Consider the following 12272-nt stretch of genomic DNA (forward strand, 5'->3'; position numbering starts at 1 on the left):
GGATGTTACAAGCCCAGGGGCTCCAACAGTGAGGAAAAAAAAAACAAGGAAAAATAAAATATCTTAAGAACAGTAACAACATTAAAATAAATATTTCCTAAATAAACTATAAAAACTTTAACGAAACAAGAGGAAGAGAAATAAGATAGAATAGTGTGCCCGAGTGTACCGTCAAGCAAGTGAACTCTAACCCAGGACAGTGCACTGAAGACCATGGTACAGAGGCTATGGCACTACACAAGACTAGAGAACAAGGGTTTGATTTTGGAGTGTCCTCCTAGAAGAGCTGCTTACCAGAGCTAGAGTCTCTTCTACCCTCACCAAGAGGAAAGTGGCCACTGAACAATTACATCCCTTGGGTGAAGAAGAATTGTTTGATAATCAGTGTTGTCAGTTGTATGAGGACAGAGGAGAATCTGTAAAGGATAGGCCAGACTATTCGGTGTATGTGGAGGCAAACAGAAAATGAACAGTAACCAGAAAGAAGGATCCAATATAGTACTGTCTGACCAGTCAAAGGACCCAATAATTCTCTAGCGGTAGTATCTCAACGGGTGGCTGGTGCCTTGGCCAACCTACTACCTCAGAGGAACTTTGTCAAAAGTCTTTTGAAAATCTAGGTATATGATGTCTATTGCCCTGCTTTTGTCGTAAATGCTAAACACATAGTGGAAAAGTAGCAAAAGATTTGTCACACATGATCTCTTTTGTCTAAAACCATATTATCGGTCTATCAGAAGATTTTTTTTCTCTATGTGTTCTACTCTACTATAATTGATTAGAAAATTTTGAAAGGCACTGAAGTTAGACATACAGGTCTGTAGTTGCCAGGTTCTTCTTTTGGTCCCTTCTTGTAGATTGGAGGAACACTGCCTAGTTTCGTCCTTGTGGTGCCTTTATTTCATTGGCTTTCTTTCAGAACATTTTGTATAAGTGTGGGGTTATCTCTTCTTCTAGTTCTATAATGTCTCTTGGAGGAATATCATTTGGACCTGGTGCTTTAGACTTACTGAGTCCTTTTATTTTATTTTTGATATCATCCATTGTAAAGATGATTCTATTTAATGGTTGTGGCCCTTCATATTTGATAGATGGTTCGGGAAGGGTCGCTGATTCTTCCCTAGTGAATACAGTTGTGATATATGCATTCATCAGTTTGGCCAGAAAACCTCAAATCAATAAATCATCAGTTCAGCTTTTCCCAATCATTTGTTATAAGATTACCCTTTGAGTCTCTTAATGGGCTCGTATTGTTTTTTATTGGTTTTCTACTGTTTACATAAAATGTTATTTTCCTTAGTAAAATAAATTTTTGAATATACTTACCCGATGATCATGTAGCTGTCAACTCTGTTGCCCGACAGAAATCTAAGGTCGGGATACGCCAGCGATCGCTATACAGGTGGGGGTGTACACAACAGCGCCATCTGTGAGCAGGTACTCAAGTACTTCTTGTCAACAAGAACTCAATTTTCTCCTCGGTCCACTGGTTCTCTATGGGGAGGAAGGGAGGGTCCTTAAATTCATGATCATCGGGTAAGTATATTCAAAAATTTATTTTACTAAGGAAAATAACATTTTTCAATATTAATCTTACCCGATGATCATGTAGCTGATTCACACCCAGGGTGGTGGGTGGAGACCAGCATACATGTTAACATTAGAAGCTAAGTATCCCGTATCTTATTTTAGCAGTTATTCAAAATAACAAACATAAAATAAATAAGTACCTGGTAAGGAAGTCGACTTGAACCATTACTCTGCCTTTTTAAGTACGTCTTCCTTACTGAGCCTAGCGATCCTCTTAGGATGCTGAGCGACTCCTAGGTGCTGAAGTATGAAGGGCTGCAACCCATACTAAAGGACCTCATCACAACCTCTAATCTAGGCGCTTCTCAAGAAAGAATTTGACCACCCGCCAAATCAACCAGGATGCGGAAGGCTTCTTAGCCTTCCGGACAACCCAGAAATATTTCAAGAGAAAGATTAAAAAGGTTCTGGAATTAGGGAATTGTAGTGGTGGAGCCCCCACCACTACTGCACTCGTTGCTACGAATGGTCCCAGAGTGTAGCAGTTCTCGTAAAGAGACTGGACATTCTTAAGATAAAAGACGCGAACACTGATTAGCTTTTCCAAAAGGTTGCGTCGAATATATTTTGCAGAGATCTATTTTGTTTAAAGGTCACGGAAGTTGTGACAGCTCTAACTTCGTGTGTCCTTACCTTCAGCAAAGCTTGGTCTTCCTCATTCAGAAGGGAATGAGCTTCTCGTATTAACAGTCTGAAAATAATAGGATAAAGAATTCTCTGACATAGGCAAAGATGAATTCTTAACTGAACACCATAAAGCTTCAGACGGGCCTCGTAAAGGTTTTTAAAATAGAACTTAAGAGCTCTTACAGGACATAATACTCTTGCTAGTTCATTTCCAACCATACGATAAGTTTGGAATAACGAACGATATTGGTCAAGGCCGAGAAGGCAGCTCGTGTTTGGCTAGAAAACCAAGATGAAGAACATGTAGCCGTTTCGGATGAAAATCCGATGTTCTTGCTGAAGGCATGAATCTCACTGACTCTTTTAGCTGTGGTTAAGCATATCAGGAAAAGAGTCTTAAAGGTGAGATCTTTCAGGGAGGCTGATTGAAGTGGTTCGAACCTGTCTAACATAAGGAATCTTAGAACCACGTCTAAATTCCAACCAGGTGTAACCAAACGACGCTCCTTCGTGGTCTCAAAAGACTTAAGGAGGTCCTGTAGATCTTTATTGTTGGAAAGATCTAAGCCTCTGTGACGGAAGACTGATGCCAACATGCTTCTGTAACCCTTGAAAGTGGGAGCTGAAAGAGATCGCTCTTTCCTCAGATATAAGAGGAAGTCAGCTATTTGAGTTACAGAGGTACTGGTCGAGGATACGGATACTGACTTGCACCAGTTTAGGAAGATTTCCCACTTCGATTGGTAGACTCTAAGGGTGGATGTTCTCCTTGCTCTAACAATCGCTCTGGTTGCCTCCTTCGAAAAAACCTCTAGTTCTCGAGAGTCTTTGGATACTCTGAAGGCAGTGAGACGAAGAGCGTGGAGGCCTTGGAGTACCTTCTTACGCGTGGCAGACGTAGCAGGTCCACCCTTAGGGGAAGAGTTCTGGGAACGTCTACTAGCCATCGAAGTACCTCGGTAAGTTATTCTCTCGCGGGCCAGAGGGAAGCAACTAGTGTCAACTTTGTCCCATCGTGAGAGGCGAACTTCTGCAGTACCTTGTTGACAATCTAGAACGGAGGGAATGCATATAGATCTAGATGAGACTAATCTAGTAGAAAGGCATCTAAAAGAACCACTGCTGGGTCCGGGATAGGTGAGCAAAGTATTGAGAGCCTCTTGGACATCGAGGTTGCGAAGAGATCTATGGTTGGCTGGCCCCAGGTGACCCAAAGTCCCTTGCATACATCTCTGTGGAGGGTCCAATATGTTGGAATTATTGTCCCTTCCTACTGAGACAATCTGCTAAGACATTCAAGTTGCCTTGGAAGAAACTTGTTACTAGTGAAAAGTCTAGACCTGTTGAACAGGAGAGGAGGTCACTAGCGAACTCGCACCATGTCAGAGAGTAGGTCCCTCCTTGCTAGGAGATGAACATCAAAGCAGGGAGTTGTCCGTGTTGACCTCCACTACTTTGTCTTGAAGGAGAGACCTGAAGCTTTTCCAGGTCAGACGTACTGCCAGAAGCTTCTTGCAGTTAAAATGCATTGTCCTTTGACTCGAGTTCCATAATCCCGAGCATTCCCTACCGCCTAAGGTCGCACCCCAGCCTACGTCCGATGCGTCTGAGAAGAGAACGTGGTTGGGAGTCTGAACAGTCAGGGGAAGACCCTATAAAAGGTTGAGAAAGTCCTTTCATCAGGTTAGACCAGACTTATCTTCCGGAAACCGGGATCGAGACCGCTTCTAGCGTCTTGTCCTTTTCCAGTGAAGAGCTAGATGAAACCGAAGAGGACGGAGGTGTAGTCTTCCAAGTGACACCAATTGAACCACGGATGACAGTGTCCTAACCAGACTCATCCACAGCCTGACAGGGCCGTATTCCTTCTTCAGCATCTTCTGGATGGATAGCAGGGCTGGGGGTTGATCGTCTTGTTCAGCCATGTCCTCATCAGAGGGTTCCTCATCCGAAACTGATGAGGAAACGGCAACGGAGTGGGCAACGTCTGACTCGCTGAATCCGGTCGCTCTGGTGGATGCGTGACGGAGCCGGACACAAGATCATGGTACTGCTGCACAGTCTGTGAACTGTCAACCATGGGGATGCGAGGAAGTACAGCGACAACCCGAAACTGTCTAGACTGTCTGGGTAGTGCAGACAACCCCTTATCGGGTTGCTGAGGTTGCCGCACTGCGTCACAACAAGTCACCTCTGCTGGTTGTTGAACGTCTTCCCAGTGACACACTGAACGTCCACAACCACCTCCGAGAGTAGCTTAACGTCAACGTGCGACTGGCAACTCACACTGGGTCGCACCGGTGGAGGAACCATCTCAACTGGCGGACGTGAGTAGGATACCTCAGCGTCAACAGGGCGTACAACCAACCGGTAGGAAGGTCGTTGGCAAGAAGGTTCTTCTCCGTAAAAAATCCTCTATCAAGGACTAAGCTTGGACTGCATGTCTTGCAACAAAGCCCAAGGTCTATGGGAGCAGGTGTAGCAACAGACGGGGTTAGCGACTGAAGCGGAACCATTTACCCTCCCTGGAAGCATGTTATGCTTTAATTAAAGTCCATAGGAGGCTAAGCAGCTTAAGGCTCCTCTCCAAATGACAGAGTCCTCAAGGGAATATCAGAAGGAGGGAGAACAGCACTTTCTCATCTACAGGAACCATGTCCGAGAAAAGCTAGGTTATCTCAGTGAGGGTTTCACTGGTGCAAAAGCAGCAGACCAGAAGGCAACGTTATGAAACTGCTTGACAGTCTGTGAACTGTCAAAAACTGAACTGTCAACCACAACAGGAGCGTGAGGACATACAGCACTGGTGTATTAGTAACAGACCAGAAGGCAACGTCATGTAACTGTTTGACAGTCTGTGAGTTGGCAACAACCAAAGTTGTGTGGGGAAGCCTCAACTCCTGACTGACTAGTTTGCTGCGGGCGAGTGGCGGTAACCACAGTGTGTTGCGGGGGCTGACACACCGTGTCAAAACACGGCAGCTTGTGGTAGCTCACGCACGGCAACGGAGTGCTCCGTGTGTCTGTGGGAGTCATCATACATCTGGCAGGGTTGACTGTGCATGGGTGGAGGAGCTCTCACAACAAGAGTGTGGGAGCAGGAAGCCATGCCGGGCGCACAACCGTGGTAGGTGTAGGCCCACGGGTGCATCGTCAACCTTCTCCGCAGTCGGAGTGTGGGAGCTGGCAACAACAAAAGGGGAGTATTGGTGCGTGGGAGGGACTGCCGTGGGTTGCGGAGCATGCCGTATGGGATGCGGAGCATGCCACATGGGTTGCGAAGCATGCCGCATTGTTTCAAAACACGGCAGCTCTACAGCACCTTCCCACTGCTGATGCGGTAGCTCACGCATGTCAATGGAGGGTGCAGCATGAACATGCGTCTGGCAGGGTCGACTGCGCATCGGAGGTGGAGCTCTCACAGGTGGAGTGTGGGAGCAGGCAGCCGCAGTATCTGCTGAGCGCACAACCGAGGCAGGTTGTAGATTAACAGGAGCATTGTCAACCTTCCAGCACGATACTCCTGCATGAAGGAGCAAGCTGAGACTGTATAGTCTGCAGCATGGACCAGTAGGGTCTATGAAAGACGGCAACAAACGGAGCTACTGTCCGTTGTGACTGAGGGTCTAAAACAGCTGGTGCGGCAACAGACGGAGTTACTGCCTGTTGCGGTACCACCTTGCCTCTCTTGGGAGGTGTGCAGTCGTCGGATGACTGGAGCGAGTCCGAACTGACCCAGTGGCTACACCTAGGCCGTTGGACTTGCGCGGAAGGGACCGACTTGCACTTAAAAGCTGCAAGATTGGTCCATGGTTTCTGCGAGAAACCTCTTCCGCAGACGAGGAATAAATGGGCTCTCTCGTCTTTGTGTGGGTGGGGTGATCACGTCGGCAACGTGTGTAGATACACCCGAAACCACGGAGGGAAAAACGTCTGTTCGTCGATCAAGACCTGTGGAACCCATAAGTCCTTCGACATTACTTCTCCCCTGGGCTTGGGAGCTTGTAAGAGGTATCGGACTAGGTGAACAACTGGCACGAACCCTCGAACGCAACACTGTAACACTTTGCGCATATCACTTTATCACTTTTGATTTTCTGTTTGCACTTATTTCACTGAACTCGAAACTTTAAGTGATTTGTACCTGAAACACGCAATCCTATCCTTCATTAAAAGGTAGTAATTGCGAAAACAGTTTTACAATGTAACAGAAAAACATAATGAAAGATAAAGAATTCAGTGGCTGGAAAAGAGACTAAACACTAGAACAAATAAACTACGTTTAAAATCTCTCACCGCATAAAGCCTGGGAACAAGAATAAAACTCTAGAAACGTTTTACCTTCTTCCCCTATAGCGACTAGGGAGAAGAGTAAAAAACGAGAACAACGTTTCCCGCTTGAACGAAACGTTTATTCTCCTCTCTCTCCCTCCGTCTCTATCTCTCTCTCTCTCTCTCTTGACTTAGAACCTGAGAGATGAGCCCAATTATATATCGTTAAAACATATTATTTGTTAAAGGAAAAAAACTGAAAGGTTTCCCAAATAAAAAGTTCCTTTATCAGAATTAAAACCATTTAAGCTAAGAAAGAATGAACGAAACGCTAGAATCGGTTTACTCTTACTGCAACGTGAAACCGTGAAATACTCTCTCTCTATCGTAACGATAGAGCGCATGTTGAACGTTCTGAACGTCAACAACTGCGGAGACTAAACTAAACGTTAGTTCATCTTTGAAAACAGTACGAGACTATCAAAGAAATTCTTTCAAACACATTAAAATTAAAATAGCATAAATTCTAAAAGGAAATACGAAATGACGGGCTCAATGTTAATTAACTTCGGTTCCAAGTAAGGACCGCCTACTATTAGGAAAGGTCGCATATAAACAAACATAAAAATTAATTTTTATAAGTTTATAATAAATGGAAAGTTAATCGAAGAGGCCTATAAATGGCGGAGAGATATAAAATAAATCTATAACTTTGTTAAGCAAAATTACCAAAAACCAAAAACCTAAACACACTTCCGTCTAAGGGAAGGGTCGGTCATAAAAAGTGAAAGAGAGTCTATACTCTCTTCGTCACCAACACTTCCGTCTAAGGGAAGGGTCGGCCATTTAAAAGTGAAAGAGAGTCCATACTCTCTTCGTCACCATAATTAAATCTATCCAAAACGAGTTCAAGTTTTGAAATGAAGATAAAACCCCTGCATAGCGAAAGCTCAAAACTGGAATAGTGTACTTCACCAAAAAGTTGTGAAAACAAATCCAGTTAGGGACGGCGTATTAGTAGGTCTTGCCGGTGGCACGACAGAGGAAAAATTGAGTTCTTGTTGACAAGAAGTACTTGAGTACCTGCTCACAGATGGCGCTGTTGTGTACACCCCCACCTGTATAGCGATCGCTGGCGTATCCCGACCTTAGATTTCTGTCGGGCAACAGAGTTGACAGCTACATGATCATCGGGTAAGATTAATATTGAAAATAAAAAATTCTTTTGGGTTTTCCTTACTAGCTAAAGCCACTCTTTGCTCTTCATTGATCTTGGCCTTTCTAACTAGTTTATCTGCTTTTTGGCTTAACTTCTTGTGCTCAGAAAGTTCATGAAATGAAGGCTGTGGACCTATTGATTTATATTTGCTGTCTCTACTTCTTATTGCATTGGCTATTTCTCTAATGAACCACTTAGATTGTGGAGTTCCATTTGGTAAAATTTTTCTATGAGGTATACATTTGGCCTTTTTTTCTTTGTTTATTTCTACAAAGGAGTCCCACTGTGTATCTGTTGCCTGTTTTGTTGTATTCTAAATTTTTGGTGTATTCCTTCAGTATTATCCAGTTACTACGTCTGTAGTCTAACGTTTTTAAAATTTTCCTTTCTTTCAGATGAGGAATATTTACGTGAAAACCTAACTATTTAGTGGTCACTTTTGCCAATATTTTTGCATACTGAAACACTGGATACTAAATTTTCTTCTGTTGTTAGCACAATATCTAGTATGTTGTTCCCCCTGGTTGGTTTATCAACCCACTGATGGAGGAATTCATTATTGACAAATTCTAGTAGTCTATGTCCTCATGTGTTTGGAGAAGAATTCATAAGTGTCCTAGTCTACTGATGCATTGAAGTCTCCCATTACAACAGCTAACATATTGTTAACTTCTTGTCCAAGTTGTCTAAGAGCTCTTCATCCTATTCTTGTGTTTGATGTTGTGGTCTGTACATTACTAGCATGGACATTTATTTCCCATGGTGTTAATATTTGCACCTGTCACTTCACATTTGGTTTATAACTTAATTTCTAGGGGTTTAAGTGATTTTTAATATACAGCATTACCCCTCCACCTTTTTTGGTAAGGTAATTCTTGAAAAGCTTGAAACCTGGGATTTCTTATTCTCCTATAAAATCCTTTGTTATTTTTTCTTGAATCCAGGTCTCGGTAAGGCCTATGACATCTAGTTCCTCACTAGCTATCATTGCCTGAAGTTTTCCATTTTGTTTCTAACTGACTGAACACTGAATTGTGCTACACAGGAAATTTTCTATCTTTTTCCTCTTTCTCTGTGGCTTTGCTAGTTCCCTGATTTACTAGTATTTTAGTTTTAATTCTATCTTTATTATTAGAGTTTCCAGCCACATCTTCTCAATTTGTTTTTGGAGGATTTTTTAAAGGTCTACAGTGCTTAAGTAATTGTACAGGCTGAGATTAAGTTGGTTTCCGTCTCTCTTGCTTTCTTCACTAAAGTATATTCCATTTCTTTTGTATAATTTCTTCTTGCCATAGAAAGTGTCCCAGAGATCTATAAATTTAATCTTCTTTCTCTGACATGTGGCCTTCATCCTTTCGTTTATCCCTATGGCCTTACTGAGGGTGAAGTGACTGCCATTAAGTCTTGGGAGAATACCTATAACTATAGTATTATTGGTCTTGTTTCTAGCTGTTTCAACAGTTTTTTTTCTAATTGTTTAAGCAAAGGTTCCGTTTGGCTAGCAGTATCGTTTCTTAGGAATAGGTCATTTCCAGTTGCCTGAATAATAACAGTGGTCTTCTGTTTTCTGTTGTAGTTTTACTAACTACTTCTTCTATCTTCTGTGTGTTGGCACCTGGATATGACCTCACCTTTCTCCTCTTTTTGAGGCCGAAGTGCTTCCCTTGGTCCTTTACTATAGTCTCTCCAATTAATGATGTCTTGTCTTCCTCTTCCTCTGCTAGGGGGCTGAATACTTTTTTGGTGATAGTTTCATTTCTAGGCTGTTGCTTAGACTTCTCGGCCTTAGCTACTCTTCCTCTAGTGGGTTTCATGAACTCTCTGCTTTTGCTGGTTATTTCCTCTCAAGGTTCTATTCTTGATTTTACCTTATTTTGTATTTCTTGAACGCTAATCCCATTTTCTACCACATTATCTGACTTCTCTGTTCCTTATTTCTAACTGTTGGAAATTGGACATGACCTCTATCAATATTTTTCTTAGCTCTTGGTTTTCATCTTTCAATTTTCTGTTCCTCCTGACAGAACAGGCATAGACAATTACGGTGCAGGTTTGCAGAGCACCCTTTTCTGAAGTCTACACACCATTTGTCTATTAGGCATTTTGCACATTTGTGCTTTACCCTTAGTTCCTCACTCATGATTCATTTCTCTGTCATATTGTCTAATGCGAATACTTGACCACTAGTGTAAAAAGGGTGGGGAGGTGGCCGATAATTACCCACCTGCTGCTGCATCCACTTAATCCTGGGTGTTTTTCTATCTTTTCTGGCCCTAACCTCCCATAAGTGCTCCCAAACAAACAATTAAGTCTCCTAAAAGCTGGGCTGTCCCTAACGTGCTGCAGCCCCCAACTGAGTAGCACAAGGCAGAAGCCTGTTTTCTTACCCGGACTGACAGCAGAAGGCTAGAGGTTACTGGGATTTCTGGATATCCAAGAACAGCAGCCAGATTCTTAGGTACTACTGAGTAATACCAAGAAGCAGCAACTAGATTTTTTAGTTGGCCAGGATTCCAACAAGGCACAAAAGCTATGTCAACCTCATGAGCAATTGAGCCTATTTCGCTAGGGGTCGGTCACAGAGAGTGGTCAGCTATTACGCATTAAGAATATGCTTTGTGGAGCACTAATAACACTACACCATTCTTGCATCCCCTGTCACCCTGGGATTCTTCTGTCCCAATCTGAGACCTGTGAGCAAGTTCCCAACATTGTTAATACAGGTTCCAAAGCCTCTGCTTTGCCACATGATGTAGCTGTCAACTACTTAATGTCTATACTGTATGTGTATAGGCTAGTTATAAATAGCCATCGTATCTAAGTATCTATTTTTTTTTAAGCCAAGAGAGATTAAAAGTTAAAGTTGAGAGTTGGGACAGAAGACCTGAGAAAGAGAGAAAAGCAGAAATATGAAAATGTAAATACTAAGTTAACAGTGGTCCGGTCCTAGTCTGGATGCTCAGAGCTGGTCTTAGTGGGTTGGAAAAAACCTCACCGCTATCATCGCCCACCCCTTCATTGCATATGAGAGAGAGAGAGAGAGAGAGAGAGAGAGAGAGAGAGAGAGAGAGAGAGAGAGAGAGAGAGAGAGAGAGAGAGAGAGAGAGAGATATTATAATCTTTGTTCTTATTTCTTTTACTTGAATGTCTTATCATTTCTCTTCCAAAGTCATCTTCTGTTCTCTATTCACAACATATGCATTAAGGCCTCATTTGAAATAATCATTTTTCAAACTGAGGATTCTAAACAAAGGCAATGATATTCAGTTGTTATGTTAATCCTTGGAGCCACCCGTTGAGATACTACAGCTAGAGTTATTGGGTCCTTTGATTGGCCAGACAGTACTATATTGGATAATTCTCTCTGGTTACGGCTTATTTCCTCTTTGCCTACACATACACAGAATAGTCTGGCCTATTCTTAACACATTCTCCTCTTTCCTCATACACTTGACAACACTGGAATTACCAAACAATTCTTCTTCTCTCAAGAGAATAACTACGGCAATTGTTAAGTGGTTACTTTCCTCTTGGTAAGGGTAGAAGAGACTCTTTAGCTATGGTAAGTAGTTCTTCTAGAAGGACACTCCAAAATCAAACCATTGTTCTCTAGTCTTGGGTAGTGCCATAGCCTCTGTACCATGGTCTTCCACATCCTTGGGTTAGAGATCTCTTGCTTGAGGGTACATTTGGGCACACTATCCTATCTTGTGTCTCTTCATCTTGTTATTTTCAAGTTTTTATAGTTTATATATGAAAGATTTATTGTAATGTTATTATTGTTCTTAAACTTCTTTGTTTTTTCCTTATTTCCTTTCCTCACTGGGCTATTTTCCCTGTTGGAGCCCTTGGGCTTATAGCATACTGCTTTTTCAACTAGGGTTGTAGCTTAGCAAGTAGTAATAATAATAATAATAATAATAGTGTATTAAATGTGCTTAACATATCTATTGATAATATATCCAAGGTCCTCAAAAACAATGTTTTCAAAAACTATGTTTCCCGTAAAAATTCAAACCCCAATCTGTAAAACTTTTGATACCTATCCAAAGGAAAATAGACTTTGTACATTTGCACAACGCTACTTTAGTATCAAAAGTCCCTTTGTATCTTGAGCATCAACTTGAAAGCACTTTATGACTGGTTCATAGAACACCATGGACATTTGATTTTGACAGCTTTAGATATGCGTGTGAAAGACTACATAACTAGGAATGCATATTCTGAGACCATGAAATGGAAATGCTTATTCCAAGCTTGAATTTGCAAATCCTGCTTGCACAAAGATAAGTGAGCTAAATTGAAACAATAATGATAAATCTCAAGCTCTTCGTGCTAGTACAGACTGGGATTTTAGTAAGAGCTCTTAACCCTTTTACCCCCAGGCTATTTGGAAATTTCCAACCCTTAACCCCAGGGGGTTATTTTTCTCCCCAGCACATTTTGCAGTATATTTTTTTTCAAATTGCTCTAACAGCCTTAATTTTTGTCATAGAGAGGTCAGGTTGGTCTCATTCTCTTGGAAAATGCCTGAATTTTCTCAGAAAATTATCAAAAATATTAA

At 42.1% G+C, this 12272-nt stretch overlaps 1 protein-coding gene across 1 annotated transcript in view; it reads right to left on the reverse strand.

Annotated features, from left to right (window-relative positions):
* noi (splicing factor 3a subunit 3 noi) overlaps positions 1-12272 on the reverse strand; it is a 68239-nt gene that overhangs the window by 35194 nt on the left and 20773 nt on the right. The gene's annotated exons all lie outside the window — the stretch shown is intronic.

Source organism: Palaemon carinicauda, chromosome 37 (assembly GCF_036898095.1).
Source record: "Palaemon carinicauda isolate YSFRI2023 chromosome 37, ASM3689809v2, whole genome shotgun sequence".
Taxonomy (NCBI): domain Eukaryota; kingdom Metazoa; phylum Arthropoda; class Malacostraca; order Decapoda; family Palaemonidae; genus Palaemon; species Palaemon carinicauda.